Source organism: Anomalospiza imberbis, chromosome 3, assembly GCF_031753505.1.
Source record: "Anomalospiza imberbis isolate Cuckoo-Finch-1a 21T00152 chromosome 3, ASM3175350v1, whole genome shotgun sequence".
In the NCBI taxonomy this organism is placed as follows: Eukaryota; Metazoa; Chordata; class Aves; order Passeriformes; family Viduidae; genus Anomalospiza; species Anomalospiza imberbis.
In genome coordinates this window covers 82,905,296-82,923,972 of record NC_089683.1, presented here as the reverse complement: position 1 = coordinate 82,923,972, position 18,677 = coordinate 82,905,296, and the positions used below count along the sequence as shown (strand labels likewise).

The following is an 18,677-nucleotide window of genomic DNA, read 5'->3' as shown; positions in this document are numbered from 1 at the left end:
TCAATTCACATGACACAACACCTTTGTGTTTCTGAGTGTGCTTGGGTGATTCATAAGCACACGGACAATGGCTTGTTTTAGCGAGAGGCCAGGGAGGAGCTGTGCCTGCCATGACAGAGACACTGCTGCTTTCCAAAAACATTTCTCCTAAGGGAAACCCTTCACCTTACTGAGGGCATTGTCACATTGGCTGTGCTGTTGCAGGGTTAGCAGTGACTGACACGGGCAGAGTCCCCTGTCACTTCCCAGAGGTGGGAGTGTGTCCCATAGCAGATGAGACACAAAGTGCAAAGCCCAGAGGTGTTGCTTCTGGAGGGAACTGGGATGATGCTGTATACTGAACTTCTATTCTATTTGAATTTCTGTATAGTGGAGGGATCAAAATGTTTTTACACAATGCAGGTAACCTTGAAAGCAAAGCACAAGGCATCCTTTAAACACCAGGCATGGAAGAGGCAGGCAGTTATTTGTCATCTATAGTACTACTAGACTGGTTAGGACCGCCCTGGCCATCAGTCATAGTCCAGGCAACTACAAGCTGATCCAGAGAGATCAAGGACATTCACCTCCATCTTCTCCATCACTCACATAATTAAATGTGTCATTTTTCTCTTCTACAGTTCATTAGCAACATTGCCTGCTGGCTAAGGGAAGCAGACTATGCCACGCATTACAGAAGGTTAAAAAATTGTTCTGGCCAGTCTGATTTGGATGGAAATACTTTCATGATCCCAAATCTTGCATTTCCTTAAAGCTTGAACATGTGCATTAGACATGTCAGGCAGGCCTTGGAGGTGTTTCTGTGGGCCACTAAAACCACCATGATACCCCACAACATCTTACATCTGGCAGAAGCCAGTAACTTGTGCATCAAAGGGAAAACAAACAAACAAAAACCTTTTTAATTTCTTCTCATCATTCTTTCTAAGTGAATCAAAAGGGGAAAAAGGTTTATATGGGCAACTTGAGATAGAGATTAATTTAGCAGAATTGTGTATATTCCCTGGAATTAGTTAGTGTGCTGCACCAAACTGAAATGAGATAACTTTTCATGTCCCTTTTGGCAATATCACCAACTGGAACATCCAAATCTCAATATTGCAAGCTAAATCCCTCCAGTCCAGAACCCCTTTATCCTGATATCTGATCCCCTCCATAAATTCAGCAATCCTGCCTATGAATTATGCAGCTGTCCTAAGTCTTAAGTATCAGCTGCCATCCCCATGTAAGATCAAGATCATGAGGAATGGGAAGAGGGACAAAAAGTAAGACAGTTTGCTTTTTCCATAGACAGAGAATGCCCTATGCACATCCCAGGAAAAGGGCCAGAGCTCCCCAACGTGCCTGTGCTTTTCTAGTTAAGATGCAGAAGAGCCATGGAGAAGGGTGAGAGGCATTTGATCTGTGTATTGTATTAAGACCATTTGTTGAACTTGTATTATTTTTAAGATTTTGGTCCTTGAGATTTCTATGAAACTCCATTTTTCACTGTTTCCTTTTTTTTTTTTTTTTTCTATTTATCTAACCCATGTAACTAGTGCAGGAAGTACTGACAGGACATGACTCAGAAATACATACAAGCGTATCACTCTACATTTATGCAAGTAAATTCCCATGGATTTGCTGCCAAGGATGCCTGCATTGCACTGGATATAACAGGTACTTGTACCAAAGTCCTCAGGGCCCTCTGAGCTTGTATAAATGATCCCTCCTTGGACACCCTGGGGCCTTCTCCCATGAAAGGGAACACCTATACTTACTCAGGCCTGTGACCCACCACCAGAAGTCACAGAATCAGAGAATCCACTCAGACTGAAAAGGACCTTAAAGGTCACCAAGTCCAACCATTAACCCAGCACTGTCCTACTACTTTCTGCTAACAAAAGCTAGGAAGCTGATGGAGAGTGGTGTGTTTTGGAGTGTGAGGTGCGGTCATGCACTAGCTGACCCTGCACCAGGAAGTCAAGCCCAGCCTCATCTGTGACGCCTCTGTTGGTCTTTATCTTGTAGAAATGTGATTAATCTATCCACACCTGGGTCTGATGGGGAACTTGCAAAAGGTGAAAGCTCAGTGAGATGAGAGGTGGATGAAGGATTGTTTGGCCCTAATGGATAAAAGCTTTCCTGCAGCTCAGGCCAAGAGGAGCAAGACTGTCAGCTCTGCAGGAGGACAGGGGAAAACTGAAAGTCAGTGAGAAAAAGCAAAGCTCTAGCATGCTCCTTTGGGATACTTTTTGAACATCATTACCATCATGCTATGGCCAGCTGCTGAAAGAGATCCCAAATTACAACAAAAGACAGAGGTTCTGGGAGTTCTGAAACAATGGCATAAAGCAGGACAAACATTGCCACAAAGACATAGGAGCAGCACTGGAGAGGCTGACCCTGCTACCAAGCTCTGCAGAAGAGCACCGAATCTTTAGGCCTTTTCTACATGTTCTGCTTGAAGGACATGTAGAATCATTCCTTCTTGAATTCTGACTGGCAAGGTGCTCCAGAGGGAAGCAGAACTTCAAAAAAAAACAATACACAAATACGGTAGAAGAAGAATGAAGCAAACATTTAGCTGCAACACATAACACCTCCACTGGGAATTCTAGAGAACTCTGATGTCCTTCGTGACAAGGACCAGTTAAACGTTACATCCTTGCAAAAAAAGCATTTCCACTTTACCAATCAGGAAACTGAAGCACCAGGAGATTCCAACCAATGTTCCTAAATGTTCCTTTAAGAAGCCTTAAATCAGATGTCTAAAAACATTTACAGGCATGTTAAAAATGGCCTCAGTCTTTCCAAGATTTTTCATGTACCAACTGTTGCTACCTGAATAATTGCCAGGTGACCTACTTCAGCATCCATAACCACAAACATTTCCATAAAGCTGACAATTATTATTTTTGATAAGAGGGCCCAATTCAACCACTCCATTTTTCTAATTAATTCCAAGGCTCCCAATGCCATTTCTACCTGATAAAACGGAGAAGAAGGTTGTCAAATAATTTGCTTTAAATTTCTCTGAGTTTTCACAGTTACCTCTTACACAGATTTTTTTTTTTCCCAATCTGAAGAAAGACTCATGCATGACAATATGGGGCCATTTGATCCTATCACTTTTCAAACAAACACCCCCCCTGGAAATCAGGTGTTAGCAAGTCCCAGCAAGAAAAATCTGTGTTCCAAGACCATGGATGACTGTAGTTGAGATCTGTATTAACATGTTCTTTCCAGGCCAAAAGAGAATTCATATCTTTTTATTGTAAGTTCACTTTATCCAGACTTCTGGTTTGGATCACTGAATTAGATGTTTGAACAAATCTTCCCACTGCTCCTCTTATGGCAGGACAGCAAGGAGCTTATGCGACAGGGTTGATACTATTTTGTAAGATAAAAGCACACAACTTTTTGAACATCAAAAAAGTGACCCTTCCTCATTTACAATGCAAATAGAAATTCCTGTCCATGAAAATACTAATCTTAACACTTTCACAGTCTGTGTTAAATTAGTAACATTCATATGCAGCACTTTGGGCCATTTATGAGGCGCATTTCCTGCACTCAAAAACATATGTCCCATTAATGGACCACTTCTAAGTTTGCTGTCCTAGAGCAGCTGGCCATTCCTGAGAATACAAAGGAGAATATATCTAAGCAAGTGTAATGTTTGCTGATAACCAGAGTTGGCTGGGAAATAGAAATCCCTTCCAGCAAGAAAGAAAACAAGAGTAGCTGAGTTTCTTTTTAAGGAAAATACTAAACTGAAAAATCAAAAACTCTGTCTTCATTAGAGTTCCACAAAAATTAAGCTTTACAAGAACCATGAAAATGTCTGGTCTGCTGGCTGTCCATCTGATAGGGATATATTTGCTTTCTGGAGCAGGTGATCTGTCAAAAACCTAAGGGGGTGACTACCCATCTCCCAGACTTCTTGCATCTCTGACTGCTCAGCTGCATCTCTAATTTCTGGACCTGAAGGGAAGGCTGACTGTCTGAGAGCTGCACAGAAAGAAAATTTCTGTTAGTCCGCCTACAATGCTCTTGGCAATTTTATTTTCTTATTGCACAAAAAAGAGCCAAGGATACTTCAGTTTGATTTTCCCAATGGAAATCTGCAATTTTGTTACAGAAACTGCTGATTTAGTGAAAACAGCATTTTCCATTGGAGAATTATTCTGATGGAAAATTTCCCAACTAGTTTTATTAATACCCTTAACATTGTTTTGCCACTCCTCCTATTTGTGTATCAGTGTCTGGCCACTGAACCAAATTTCCAGCCAGGGCTTTCATAGCTATCATTCCCAGAAGGCCATCATGTAATTCTTGGAGTACAATAGACCTGAGATTTATTACAGTAAGTGCTCTGGTGCCACACGTTAGGCAACCTGAATGTGTATTTCGGTACTCTCTTTCCAGCCAAGAAGGCTCAAAGAGGCTGTGTGCTAAGTCCATCTCCTCATCCTTTCATCAGATGTCTGTCAACTTGGCTTGATCTCTCTTTCACTTGGTCTTAAGATACCTGCTGCTCTCCAGATGCTTGGGGTACCAGTCACTAGGTATTCCTGCCACACCACACAAGCACAAAATACCCCAGAAAACCTTCCTTCTTCCTAGCCAGGCTGTTCCTGCTAACACTGAAGCCAGTGTTCAGCATTCGCAACCAGAGTAAATTGTTTCCTCTTGAGATAAGCTGTGGTTAAACCGCTGACCTCCCAAGATGACCCATGGGTCTTTTCTCTGGGTGTGAGAACAGTGCTGCAGACAGATGCCAGTGAGCCCCAAGTGTGGCTCTTCTGAGTATTTTACCATGATGTCTGGCTTTCAGCATCAGTGTTTCAGGCACATGGCGTTGTGCTGCAAGCTAATTCTACAGGCAGTTTCATTTTCTGTTAATGCAAAGTTGTTTGCTTCATCTGGAGCCTTGGCACATCATGTGGATCAACATTACTTCTGTCCTTTGTGCACTGGTCTATTTAGGGAGTGTAATAGTGTTAATGTGTTGGGCAAGACCCATTGGTAATAACTGCCTATCCCCAGAAAGGAAGATAATTGTGACATATCTTTTAGTTGAGGTGCCTTGAGGATAGTCTCATGCCTTACTGTGATTTATGAATATAATCTACAAGAGCCACAGCATATGGCTGAGACTCTGGAAAAATCACTTTTCTCTCATTGGCTCCACAGCCATTCTTGACAGCCCCACAAGTACCTCTGCAGACACCCCTTGTTGTCATTTCCAATAATCTCTGCCTGCATTGCTATGAAAGTCAAAAATGTTCTGCAATAGCAGGGCCAAGACCCTCCATCAGAACATGGGTGTGGAAACTATCCTAGTGTTGGCCTGTTATGCTGGAATAAAACCTTGTGTGTGTTATTCACAGGGTTTTTTTTACCATCAGCCAGCATTCCCATAGGCTTGATAAATTTTGCTTAGTCGAACCTAGGCAAAGAATACCCATGTTTGTTCACAGCAACTAGGGAACCACCACAAAAGGGAAAACCCCATTTGTCCATCTCACTGACACCCTCCCTCAGTAGAAGGAGAGGAGAAGAACCCTGGTCCTGCCCATGTTGTCATTTTGCCTCTACACAAGTTGTCCCATGGATGGGTTCTCAGAAGCACAGTAGAATTGAAATCATGTTTTTCTTTCAACAAAGCTTTCTCTCATGAATTTTTTCACTACTGATACTCCCCTGAAGGACTTTCACCTCCAAGGGGAGACTGTCCCCCAAAAGGGGAACAATAAAAGTTTTGTTTCAGGCTGTTTGATGCTGTTGCAACTCCCGGTCTTCTGGAGTAGCTGTATCCTTTGACACAGCAGTTCCTAGAGCACATTTTAAGGCCAAATCAGCCTCAGTTAATAACCGTTTTTGTATTGCTTCATTTTACATACCACACACTAACTGCTCCCTTGACACAGTATTTAAACTCTCTCCAAACTGGCAATACACTAGTAATTTCCTTAAACATCCCCCTTCCCCCACCCCCTCACACATTTAGAAATTGTTTAATTTTCCTTTTTTTTTTTTTTTTTAATTGCATTTTTTAAGGAGCCTAAACACAAGACCATCACAAGTATCTTTATGGAGAGAGGATTTGAGATAACTTCCATCATCTAGGCAACAATTTCACCCACTGGTTTAACAGAAGCCACTATTCTGTGGTTTCCTCTTTAGGTTTCTAGCAGCCACTGTATTCCTGGATTATAATCCCACTCTGGTCACCATTCTTGTTTTTCTTTCCTTCTTAGACATAATACTAAGAGCCACATGGTCACGGATCAGCGCTTAGTAAGTATACACAGCAGTCTCTCCCACTACAACTTGGCCACGAGTATGGAGCAAATGTTGCTTTCTCCTTTAACATTTTAGCCTGTCTTCTTAACCATTTATTTGCTTCCTGGAGGCTGTTTAGTTTAGGGATGTAAAGAACAGGTTTGATTACATATTCTCCCAGAATATCTGTGAACTGATCTTGGGCACCTGGTGATCTCCATGTCAGGTGCTGTTCTCATACCGGTGAATCCTCACGGGGTGGAGTTCAAACACCCAGGCTGTTGTATGTACACGGTCAGTGGTGTCAAGGCCTCACCACAGCACACAAATAGCTCAACACCATTGCCAAGACACGTCTCTGCTCACAGCTTAAGGCCTTTGACCTCTTTTCTTCTCTCTTCTCCAAAAGTGACAATGTGGTGCCTTTGTTTCCCACTTTGCTGATAGGGAAACTGAAGTAAAGAAACCAGCACTGTGCACCAGTCATGGGGACTCAGCCTTCCTGTAAGCCACTGCAAATGCAGCAGTTAGCTGCCAGGATGACTATGAGTGAATGCTCTGTAATTCCTCCCTATGCCATCGGGGATCTCTTGTGGCACCACAGGTGCCAGGCAGAGGCAGCTATGCCTCATGATGCTTGTTTACTCTGCAGGCACTGTCTCTGGTCATGGCCAGGCAAGAAAATGTCTGATGTGCATCAACTGGGGAGAGCACAATTAGGAGCAGAGAAAGGGGGCCCATGCCTCTTAGGGGAAAGAGAGAACTGGAAGGATAGTGCATCAATACACCAGGCACCTGGAAGGGGAAAGGCATTTTTCACACCTTCCTTCTGGCACCACAGCATATTCTGGCAGGGCTGTGGCAATTCACCTGGGGTGTTACATCATTGGGGCCTGGCAAAAAAATGCTGAAAAGAAAGAAGTTTCACCCGGCACCCAAGCACTGGCTACTGGCACAACAGCATTGTTGGAAAGGTACTGAGATGTCAATGAGTCACAAGTGCAGAGTCACATCAGAAAGGGTATACCAGCTTGTCCCCTCCCAGTCCGGTTTCAGAAGGAGCTGCTGGTCCTGCTGGTGGTATTTTCCATGTAAATTTGGCAGAGCTGGTGATGCCCAGGATTAGCTTCTCTTAAGGGAGGGAAGAGAAAGCCAGGTGATACTTGGAGTTGTGCTAGCCTGATCCTTGCACAAAAAGAATACTGGGCTCTTCCCAGGCTCTGTTTCTTTCTCTTGCCTGCTTAGGAACCACATCACTCAGTGGAGACTGGCTGAGAGGGCAGAGGGAGAGACAAAAAAGCCCAAGGAAGCTAATGCACTTATGCTACCTAGTCTGGACTGATGCAACAGCCATTAGGGGCTTTGCAGGATTCCCCTGTTTCAGAGAGGAAAGCAAATGCCAAGACTGCTTATTTGGTGGGGCTTTTCCTTACTCTCTGACATGTTCCCACTCCCCCTGCCTTGCTCATGCACCACACACATGACAGACTTCAGAACAGCTGCAAACTCTCATTGCTGTACAGAAAACAATGGGCCAGCAACTCCTCTCTATTTTAACTTAAATATGATAAATGTCAAAGAAAAGATGAGAAATTACTTTGGCCTGAAGCTCAGTATTGGACAATAGTGAAAGTCAGGTTTAAGGCAATTTTCTTTAAGGCAATTATATTATCTTACATGTCTTGTAGAGCATTGGTATCCTGCCTCAGGAGAGGAATATTGCCACCTTTCCAAAAGCACCAGGCTAAGCATCAGTTCTGCACAGTCCAAGGCAGCCTAACACAGCACGGAGCTCAAAGCCATGATTTCACATGAAAAGAGGAAGCTGTTCAGGAGCATCTTGGGGAGAGGGCCTGCAAAGGAGGACTGCGCTATCAAGCACTGGGAGGCTGCAGCACACAGGCAGAGCCGGGGCCCAGGACTGGATGAGCAGAGGCTGAAGGGCTGAAGGGCAGGAGTGTGGAAAGATGCTTTGGGCTGGATGAGTCACAGATAGGAATGGAAGGCACAAGGTGAGCTGCATGGATGACATTTCCACAGTTGCTGTCTGCAATAAATGTGGATCTTGCCTCGGCCCTTGGTCTAGTGATCCTCATGGATCCCATGGAGCCATGGTTGGTTGGTTGGTTGAAGCAATTTCAAGCCCAAGAGTAAAGCTGGAGCTACCTGGAGCAGTGCTACTGTCCACACACTGGGTGACCTCATGCATGTATACACGAGGGAGGTACATCCACCCAGTAATGACCCAGGACCTGCAGCATTAAACTCCAGCTCTAAGTGTTGCGTCAGGTTATATAAAGTTCAGTTGCATCACGCACTGTTGCACAATGCAGCCTGATGGCAGCATGCCATCTTCATTCATCGACCAGGTCTCATTGGCCACAGCAAGCTGGTCAGGAGAGAGGTGTCTGCTCCTCAGGGTACCCCAGTGTGAGAAAGCCTCTCCCAGATCACCACACCCTTGTAAAATGTACAGGGGGAGTTGCCACGCAGTCCTCTGTGGTATTTGGCACAACAGCAGCACAAGAGCCCAGTAGGTGAGCAAGGCATGAGCTGCCCAGGTGGCTTCCTCTTGACCAAAGCTGAGACCATGTCTTTTTGGTGAGACCCTCTGCATGCACTGCTCCACGGGAAGCTCTGCCAGGCAAAATGTGTCATTTCAGAGCCCAGGACCCACCTTGCCATGGTGTATCAGTGTGGCACCTCTTGCAGGTGGTCTTGGTCAGTTCAGCCCAGCACTGAACCCAGCTGATGTAGCTGCTGCTCTAGGCATTGCCACCAGGATCTGCAGAATGCATCTGCAGATGAGCCAAGGATAGGGCACAGCACCAGCACTGCCCTGCTCTAGCAATTCAAGCCATGGACTAATGGGAAAGATGGTGAGTGGCTCTTCAAGGGCCGAAGGTGACAAGAAAGCAGTTGGAAATCACAGACCACCAGGAGCATACTTGAAGTTCAAAGGAAGTTTGCGTTTATCTCCAGAGAGCCCCTGCTCAACACCCCTCCCTGGATGTGCTGGGCCACCCATGGTGGCAGGCTCAGCAACGTTCAGTGGATTCACTGCTATTGTGTGAAATGCTGCCTTCTTGCCAAACGGCGCCCCTCCTCTGCTAAAAGCGCAATCCCGCGATGACCCACTCCAGGGCGCGGCATTGCAAGCAGCGGCCCATCCACCAGGATGAACTGGATGAGGGCCCTGCAGCATGGGAGGATCTCTTCTGGGAGGGGTGTAGGGGCACCTACCTCTGCAGTGAGGTGCTCTGTCCCCCTCCAGTGGCAGAGACCTACAGGAATCAGACCTACAGCTACCAGGCTTCGCTTGCCCAGCTCACCAGCCACAGCCATCTCACGCCTTCCATAGCAGAACGTGGGCATTTTGCCCATCAGGCTATCATGTCATAGCGATGGTGGGTTCTGAAGCCACGAAGGCATTGTACCACGGGAGTCTTCGGCAAGAAAGGAGCCCTCGTGTGTGGTCCAGTAGCCTGTGGGAGACCTCAGACAACCAGACCCTGATCCTGTGCAGATCTTGACATCAGCAAAGGCATACAGACCATCATGGCTCCTACATTTACTTTTTAAAAAATAGTTTTTGACTTCTGCTTCTTCTCCGCCCAAGATGCTGTTGCTAGAAATGGAGGAAGGAAATCCCCAGTGTCTCTGCATACAGAACTATACATTTGGTCTTGCATTTGCCATGCCTGTATTTTCCTTGTGGAGCTGTAATTGAGCAGGGACATGGACTGCTTGTCTGCAACCCTGCCTGCCCCTGCAGTACATGTATCTTCATGGGGATCATCCCAGCTCTTCTGGAAGATCACAGGAAAGCCCAGTGCAACAGGGATCCACCCAGATTGTGGCATGGAGATACTCAGAAGATTCTCCTAGAGCAGTTACTGGTAAGGTGGCAACACAGCACAAGAAGACATGGACCCAACTTCCCTGCAGACCAGATCACCTTCATGCAGCAGAAACATCCTCCAGCCTGGGAATTAATTTGGCACAGGGAGGATGAAGGTGAGAGGTCTGGGAAGATAAAGGAGCCTGACAGGCTGACATGTCTTGTGATTTCCCTCTGTGCAATGACAGGAGGAGAACACGTCCACACCCTCATGACTGATTTTAACACCAAGATATTGTACACTAGCTGCAACAGGAGCACACGCTGGGGAAGAGAGTTACAACCAAGCCACGGCCCAAGTCTCCAGCAGCTATTTGCTCCCTCCAGGAAGGTGCTCTGCAGCCATAACCTGGCTTTGTCAAGTTTGCTCAGCCTGTTGAGTAGGACGAGGGTTTAATACCAGTCAGTCAGTGGTGAACTGTGCGGGCACAATGGACAAGGGCATGGAGAATTTGTTGTGTTCTACTGTGACCTCTGCTGGCTTGGTCTGAAATTGGTGTGCTGTTTGGCCTTGGCTCACCAGAGTGTGGTGGGAGCTGGCCCACCTGTGGCAAGGCTCTCCAGAACTTCCACGCTGCAGTCCCTGGGGATCGCTGCCTCCAAAGGTGTCTTTGCTCTCACTCCTGATGTAAACAGAATGCAACACCCTTAACACCTCTGAAAAGAAAATTGGCCCCAGTCCTCATGACAACATCCTTCTGTGGTCCCTGGGCATGCCAAGTTTAAGTTGTGATTCCCCCAGAAAACTATGTGGGGTCAGGGAGTGCCACTTTGAGACAGCAGGCTCCATGAGGCTGCGGTGTCCTGCTCCAAGTGGTGGTTCATGGGGTCCCACCACAGGCCTCCCCCATCCTGCTACTAGCATGGCCATCAGAAGGTCTATGCTACAGAAGGGACCCTCTTGTGGAAGATGCAAAGGATGCCCTTGAGTGACTGTGACCATGAGAGGCCTGACAAGTGCCTGCTTCGGTCTGCTGTAGATGAGCCTTGGAAAGGACACCCCAATGAGCAGAACAGCTCACCCCCTTCAGCTGCTGTCTCAGCTTTGAGATCCCTTTTCTCTTGATCCCTTTTTCTCCAAAAACAAAGCTGATTTAAATGTTTCTGGCCTTTCCTAAGCCTGGCTGCTTGTTCCTGAATCCATGCTGCAATGTTCTGCCTTCTCAGGGCCATATTGATGACAAATTCTCCTCAGCAGCAAAGCTGCTTAGGAAGCTCCTGCCCTAGCCTCATGTTCCGGACCCCGCATAGCAATGTGTCCTTCTTCTTGTCCTTCACCCCCTGTGGTGCCACTACATCGATGTACATGACCAGAGAGACAGCTTATTCATTGAAATGGTTTTGGTTAAAAAAAAAATAATAAAAGCTTCTAAAATTAAAGCAAGTTCTGTGCCCCTTTGTAACCCTCTCTGTGATCCAGCTTGCAGATGACAGCAGAAGCACAACTGAAGGCACAGTCAACCTCAGCACACGGGACAGAAACCTCTGGCCATTTTTGCTGCCAGGAAAACTGCAGCTCTGAACTGCACCCTTGGGGTTTTGGGACTCCAGAAGGAGGTGTTGCTTTGCTTCTCTTTAGATCAGGGGTTTGATCTTGCCTATGCAGGCAGAGAGCAGGAAGATTTCTGTTTTAAAGGAAATCTGAGCTTTCAGTTTAATCCTGTGTTTTTAGGAATGCCTGGATCTTAATCCAAGCCTGGAGTTTGGACTGTTTTAAATGGATGTTGTGTGACATTTCAGAGCTAGTTGCATTTAATTGGTGACTTAGAGTCTGTTCCCACTGCCTTGTATGAAGTTTTAGTCTACAGTTTGATGAGAAACACTGAAGCACAAACAAAGCACATTCACTCACAAACCCCTCTCCAACCTTTACATAGAAAAAGAAACATGGAGGGAGAGAGAGGCAAAATCATTAACAAACGAGTAGGGTGCTGAACCTCACTCTGAAAATAAAAAAACAGAGACTTATTGGTAGTGACACATTAAAGTGTCACAAGTAATTCCCATAAAAGATACTGCAGAACTAGTTTTGGTTTGTGCTTTTTCCTATGCAAGTCATCTCATCTACAACAACACAAATGTTTATTGCATTTTTCAGTAATTAAACATTTAAAGATCAATTTCTTCTGCAGCACCAAACAAAACTGAATGGTCATACAGATTCAGAGTTTTGCAGTCATCTGACCTCTCTTGTAATCCAAATACTCTTCATCATAGTGAGCACACCTTCCTCTGGGCTGTTTGTTCCTGATAAACACAGGACAGATTCTTACCAGCGCTGCAGTATGTACTGAACAAACACTGTATCATGATCTAAAAATAAAACCCGGTGAAATGAAAAACTGAGATATTTAAAACTCCCTATAAGACATTCCTGGGCTACGGGGATGACTTTTGAAAAACCAGGACACGCAGACAAATGACAAAACACATCCTTATCAGACAACCTTTGTCCCACCCCATCAGACTGCTTCTCTCCCATATGATGTATAGTATGGACTTGTGGACTTGACCTAATTGTGATGCTTTAGTAAGAGCCTAGCCTTTCTTTAGCAAAGGGGATTGTCCACACAGACAAGGGGAAGTGATTGGTACACCTCCTGATAACTAACAGTGTCACTGAAGAAAATATTGACAGCACGGAATAAATGATGGTGAAAACCACTAGGCAGAAAGTTTTGTTATTACCCTTATTATTGCATTTGGGCTGCAAAACCACCTAGAAGATTCCAAATCCCCTCTTTAAGCCCAGTGTGCAAGGCTGACATACGTTTGCCAAAGCTGAGATCTGCTCCAAGCAACACATGAACTGAGACAGACGAAGGAAGAGCATAGAGAGGGGCAAGGTGATGACAGAGGGAGTTCCCAAATATGTGCTGTGCCCCACCACAGGAGGTGCTGAATTTTCCAGGTCTAAAACAAAACTTGTACCATTGAGAGAATTATGATGATTGTGACTGAGAGAAAAACTATCCTGCAATATCAGCCTTGACCTCACTGAAGCAAAACCCTCTTAGTCCCTGAGGCAGGGTGGAGTGAAGCAAGATAACTTAAGGAAAAAGAGACTCAAACACTCCCAAAACAAGAGGCTCAATAACAAGTGAAGAGTGACTGAGCAGGAAGGCAGTTGTAGGCTCTTGCAGTGGGCTGCAGGCTGAATCCCCAAAGCTGGAAAGTTTCTTTCAGTGTCCATATAAATATTTCTGTAAGTTATTTTTAAGTGTGTGTTTTGAAACTGAAGTATATTTAGATGAGTTAAATGAAAATGTGGTTTAAAGGAAGCTGCTTCTTTAGAAATTTCCCACACTGGAGAAGTCTGCTCAGCCGTGCTCGGTCCATGCCAGGCCTGCCCAGTCCCGTGGGCAGCTTTGCAGGCCGGCGCCATGCGGCAGCAGTGGCACTGCGGGGCAGAAGCAAGGCCACCTCTCTCACTGGGGACAAGACAGCTGTGCACTAGCCCCCTTGTTGGCACAGGAACGCTGGCAGCCCACACAACGTTTCCATGCTGCTTTTTGATCTTGCCACGCCAGGAGTGGGTTAAGATGTGGTGCAGTACATGAGAGAGGGGAAGGGGGAAGGAGGAAATCCTGGATCTAAGGAAAGTCAACTTTCTCCTTCCTGTGAGCATGGTAAAGTGACTTTCCCAGGGTGCAGCAGGGGTCATGACAATAGTCTCTTCCCAATGCAGCACAAATCTGGGGTACTCATCACGTGTGGTCTGATCCCAGAGCACTTGCCACAGAATCAGGATGTTGTTTTGGCCAGGCTCCAACCTGGCTTGAGTGGCCAGCACCCTTTTCACAGAAGCCAGAGATCAAAAAAGTGAATGAGACAGACAGCATAGTCCCTCTGCCTGGTCAGAAGGCCATGGAGCACAGCATGCCATGTTCTACCTCTCTGTTTCCCTGAGGGAGTTTTAATGGGCTGCAAACTTATTTTTCCTTGCACATCCCAAGCCATTCTGCAGTACACATAGACAGCTTTCTGTCCCACCCCAGAGAGAACTGCTCTGCAATGGTGATAAAGTCCTCCTACCTGTGCGTAAGGCTGAAGGAGGAACACAATTATTTAAGGACTAGTTCACATTAAATAATGCTGGGAGTGACCTCATGTAGAAAAATACTTTTTCTTCCATGTTTTGCTTGCCTTATCTGTTATCTCATGAGCAGTATTCTCACAAGCTTTCCTGTGGATTTCAGCTGGCTGGGTTGATTTAGGAAAAACCTTTTGAAGCTTTTGCACTCCTGCCTGCACAGTTGGATGACTTTTTGGAGGAGTTCTGGGAAGTGCACATCCAAGAAAACCTTTCCAGGACTCTGATTTTCTTTTCCAGCTTTTATAGATAGTCCAGCTGGAACAGCAGCATCGTGTATGCTATAGTTTAGAAATATGACCTAGTTCCTTTAATCTGCCCTAGCCATGGGAGCTCTCAGAGGGCTCAGAAACTGTGCTCAGCCTCACCAGATCACTTGCAACACAGCTTTAAAGAAAAACATTCATCCAAAAGTAAAAACATCCTTTGATGGATATGAATTTAACCTAAAATAGGGGGCAGGGGAGATTTTAAGCTTAAGCAACAGCAAAAGCATTATAAGTCTTGTTTCTTCTGCAGATAAATGAAAGTTAAACTCTGTGAGATGCAGCCTCCATCGACCCAGGAGAGCTTTCTACAGGAGAATTCCATAAAAAAAAAGAGCAAGAGGTGTATCTGCTAAATACAAATACAGGATTAACAGCAACTGACCCTATGGCAAGACCCCAATCAAGCTGCTGAAATGAAATATAAAGCTTGCAGTAAGTCCCAGATTCCCTGTTTGCTGTGCTGTGTATCCCCAGTGCTAGAGAGGCAGTGTTCCCCAGCTGGTAGGCTGTCGTCTGCAGAAAGGCTGCTGAGGTGGGGGTGAGACCACCACAACGTTATTTAATCACAAATAAAAGCAATGTTTCTTCTTTCTGCCTCTCTCCCAGAGCTATCCTTAGAGGGCCAGAAGTCACCTCTCTGAACACCATTTCTCTACCCAGTCATCAGTCAAGCATTTTGATGTTCCTTTTATTTTTCCCTCACAAGGGCTTTTTTTTTTCTCTTTTCTCAAAGTGAGGGCTTACTCCTTGAAATAGAAAAAGGCTGAGAAACCCATTCCTAGGTGCCCTTTTCTCAGTATTAGCAGAGGTTTATATAAACAATATTCATAGTCTGTTTGGAGTCTGGTTTCTTCTTACAATGATAGCTGCCACTTAAAAGGAGGAACAGACCTGCTCTCTCTCTAGTCAAAGCCAACGACAACATTTCTTATCCTAAATCACCCTCATCTTTTCCTTCTGTCATAGAAGTGCTTTTCCCAGGCTCCCAGCCTTTCCCAGTAGCAGTGCCCCAACCCCCTCTGTTTCTTTTTTACCAGAGCTGGAGACTATATTCCCTTCCCATGAGAAAATGCCACTGTCATATTTGCTGTTTTTTCTTTTTTCCCCTCTTCCACCCCACTCCCATTTTGTTTCCTTTTGACCCCAGTGACACACTGGGAAGAGCTTGCCACCCAGCCATGCCCACTGATACTGAGCATCCAAGCCAAGCAACTACAGCTGATTTAAGACAAAGTCCTCTGAACTAGTGGTTTGACCAGTCCCTTGCCATGCACCTTCCCCCAGATTTGTTTGTTTCTCTGTGCCTCAGGGTCCAGATGTTCCCACCGCCCTCCTCACGCCTCCTTCGGAGCAGAGATAACACTGTCCCAGAGAGGAAATCAATGAGTCTCATCAGCAATGTTGAAAATGCATTTTGAATGCAGTTTTCATCACAAAGTACCCCAACAGCAGTGACATACTCATCTCATTGCTTTGATCAGGCCACTCAAGAATATCAAGTATACAAATAGGACATTTGCTGAAATCAGCTATGAAAATTTAAGAGGTGGTCACTGCCTGCCCTGCAACAAAATTCCTGTTCTTAATCTGCACAGGGAGACATTTACAGGATCACTGGAGTTTTGTTCTGCTTGTTTTTAGGCAATGGGAATTTTGGTTTTGTTTCCCAGGTTTCACATGCAGCCAAAGGGCTTTTCTGAAACAAATCATTACAACCTACTAAAAGATAGGCCCACAGGACATTCTGACTGCACAAAAGCAGAAGTATTATACTAAAAGGAATAATTTGAATCATGAGAGCATTCAGGGTGAGATGGCTGAACAGAAAGTAACAAAGGTGGGTTTTGGCAAGATGTATAGCCCCTGCTGCTGCTGCTGCAGAGCTGCTGCTTCTTTTTGATCCCCGGCGTCAGGGGAGAACAACCCTGGATACAGGTCACATCATCACAGTAAATGTTCGTACACATGTACCTGTGCAACGTCACCATTTGGCTGCAGTGAACAGGATCCCCAATATTCCCATGCATGGCTGCACTCTGCAGAGGCGGCAAGCCTGTGGGGCCAGCCAGGCATGCATTTTCCCCCACCTCCTTCTTTTTCAAAGGGTCCTTTCTTATCATCCCCCCCCTCCCCACTCAACCTCCCCATTTCCACATGTTACTGGCATTCAAGGCAAATATTTCTCCCAGACTCTTTGGTCTGGTGTGTCCCCCCTGACTTTTAGGAGGCCCCTTTATCAGGCAAGATCACTGCAAGCCGGGCAAACATTACCTCAGGGGCACCGTGAATCAGGGCTGGGGGTGTGAATAGGCCCCATACATTCTCTCCAGCCTCTTCCCTTTCCTATAGCAACCAAGTTGGGAGCAGGCAGGTCACACAGCCCCTCCGTTGTGTGGAGAGCCCTGCCGGGGCCGGGGGGGCAGCCATTTGGTGGGAGCAGGTCACCGGGGGACGGGATTGGGAACAGAGGGCACGGGGGCAGTCCTCAGCCCTGTGCGAATATGGCAGGAGGTGCCCTGGCTTCCTGCTCGGGCCTGGCTCATGGCTGTGCCCCACCCGCTGGTGCCTGGCTCTCTCTTCCCCATTAACCAGCCATCTTTTCTGCTCTGAAAGCAGAGCTGCTCGTCTCCATCCTGGCCTTTTCTGCCCTTCAGAGAGGAAAAAGGAAAACAGCATAACAAAAAATCCTCTGTGTCAGCCATAGATCCCAATGGAGAGCACCAGGCAAAAGGGAGGGAAGGAGCAGGAGGAGCCTGGCAGGTCTTTCCACAAGCAGAGATTCCTCCAGCAGTCTTAGACAGGGGCCCTCTGCCAGCAGACCAGCACACTGTGTGCAGGGCATGAGCCACTGCTCAGGAGGGTCTTTCCAAGGCAGCATCCCAGACTAAGCAATTGTGCCTGCCTCTCCACATCTCCCTGACAGACTTCTCTGGAAAGCTCCTCAGCCTTGGTACATACAGCAGCACCAAGGTGGAAGACATCTTCCTGTGCCACCTGGATTTTGCATGAGAGTGCCCAGGGGCTGGCATCAGCTGTGCCTCTCACCAAATTGCAAAGCAATGTGGACCTCACTTGAGCAGTCCTCTCATCCCTCACAAGGTGTGAACACCAGCTCCCTCACAGCACCCAGAGGGTTTCCCACAGCCCCGTACATGCACTCTCCTGCTCCTTTGCCCACCACAGGGCTCTGTGCAGTTTCTTCCCAAGGGAATTTGCAGTGCACAGATCATGCAGTGCTTAGCTAAAGATACCAAAGGGCCATCTGCCCTCTCACTTCTGACCTCCTGGAGGTGACCCCTCTCTTGGCACACTGCCCACTGTGAGTGTGGAGATAGGGTCTAAACACAGTTGCACAAAAGGATGAGATCTCACCCAGCCCCATGAAACTCCATGTCTGGGTGCCCTCAGGGACAGCAGACAAGGCACACACCCTGGCATCAGTGACCAGAGACAGCAGTGATCAACAGCCTGGGAATGTGAGGCAATACACTTTTTCACAGGGAAAAGGGAAGAGGATGACATTTTGGCTCTGTAAAGCTTTCCCTTGTAAAATATTTATGATCTGATGTGACAGGGAGAGTCATGGGCAAAACCCTATGTGCAACAGCAGCCTCCCTGTGGCTCCACACATAAGGAACAAGCACAGCTGTGCTGAGTCAAAGTGAGCATCAATTTAGCCAAGTGCTCTGTCTCCGATGCTGCCTGATAGATGCCTGAGGGAGAAGAAGAGAAGAGCAGGCCAACAGTGATATTACCTCTGCATGCTCTTCCAGGTTTATTGTATCTCAGGACTTCCTGAGACAGCAATCGCTTTCATAACTAAGAATCCTTGAGGGACTGTTACTCCTTGTGTCTAATTAATCGTCACAGGAGTCACAGATTTGTAGCACTCACTGCATCCTGATGCTTACCCAGGGGTTCTATGTATGACTAACCCTCTTTGCTTTTGTACTGTACATGATTTTAGTTTAAGACGCCTTCCTCTGGCATCTTAAATAAACAAACAAAAAAACCATTAAGTAGGTAATTTTTCTTTTGGAAGCATAGTGGTGTCTGGGATGCCAGACCAGATTCTTTGACCTCAGACTCCTGGTAAGATGTTGGATACACCCACCCAACGAATGGGATGCACAGGCATGGGAGC

The 18,677-nt window shown here is 46.3% G+C and overlaps 2 long non-coding RNA genes across 2 annotated transcripts; one reads left to right on the top strand and one right to left on the bottom strand.

Moving 5' to 3' along the window:
- The first annotated feature begins 964 nt into the window (after positions 1 to 964).
- On the top strand, positions 965 to 8,136 carry LOC137471259 (uncharacterized). The gene is made up of 3 exons (XR_010997485.1): positions 965 to 1,659; positions 6,246 to 6,285; positions 7,959 to 8,136. It is a non-coding gene; the product is annotated as an uncharacterized lncRNA (long non-coding RNA).
- LOC137471260 (uncharacterized) lies at positions 2,535 to 18,603 on the bottom strand. The gene is made up of 2 exons (XR_010997486.1): positions 16,805 to 18,603; positions 2,535 to 3,993 (listed from the first exon to the last, which is right to left on the bottom strand). It is a non-coding gene; the product is annotated as an uncharacterized lncRNA (long non-coding RNA).
- Between the last annotated feature and the right edge of the window lie 74 nt (positions 18,604 to 18,677).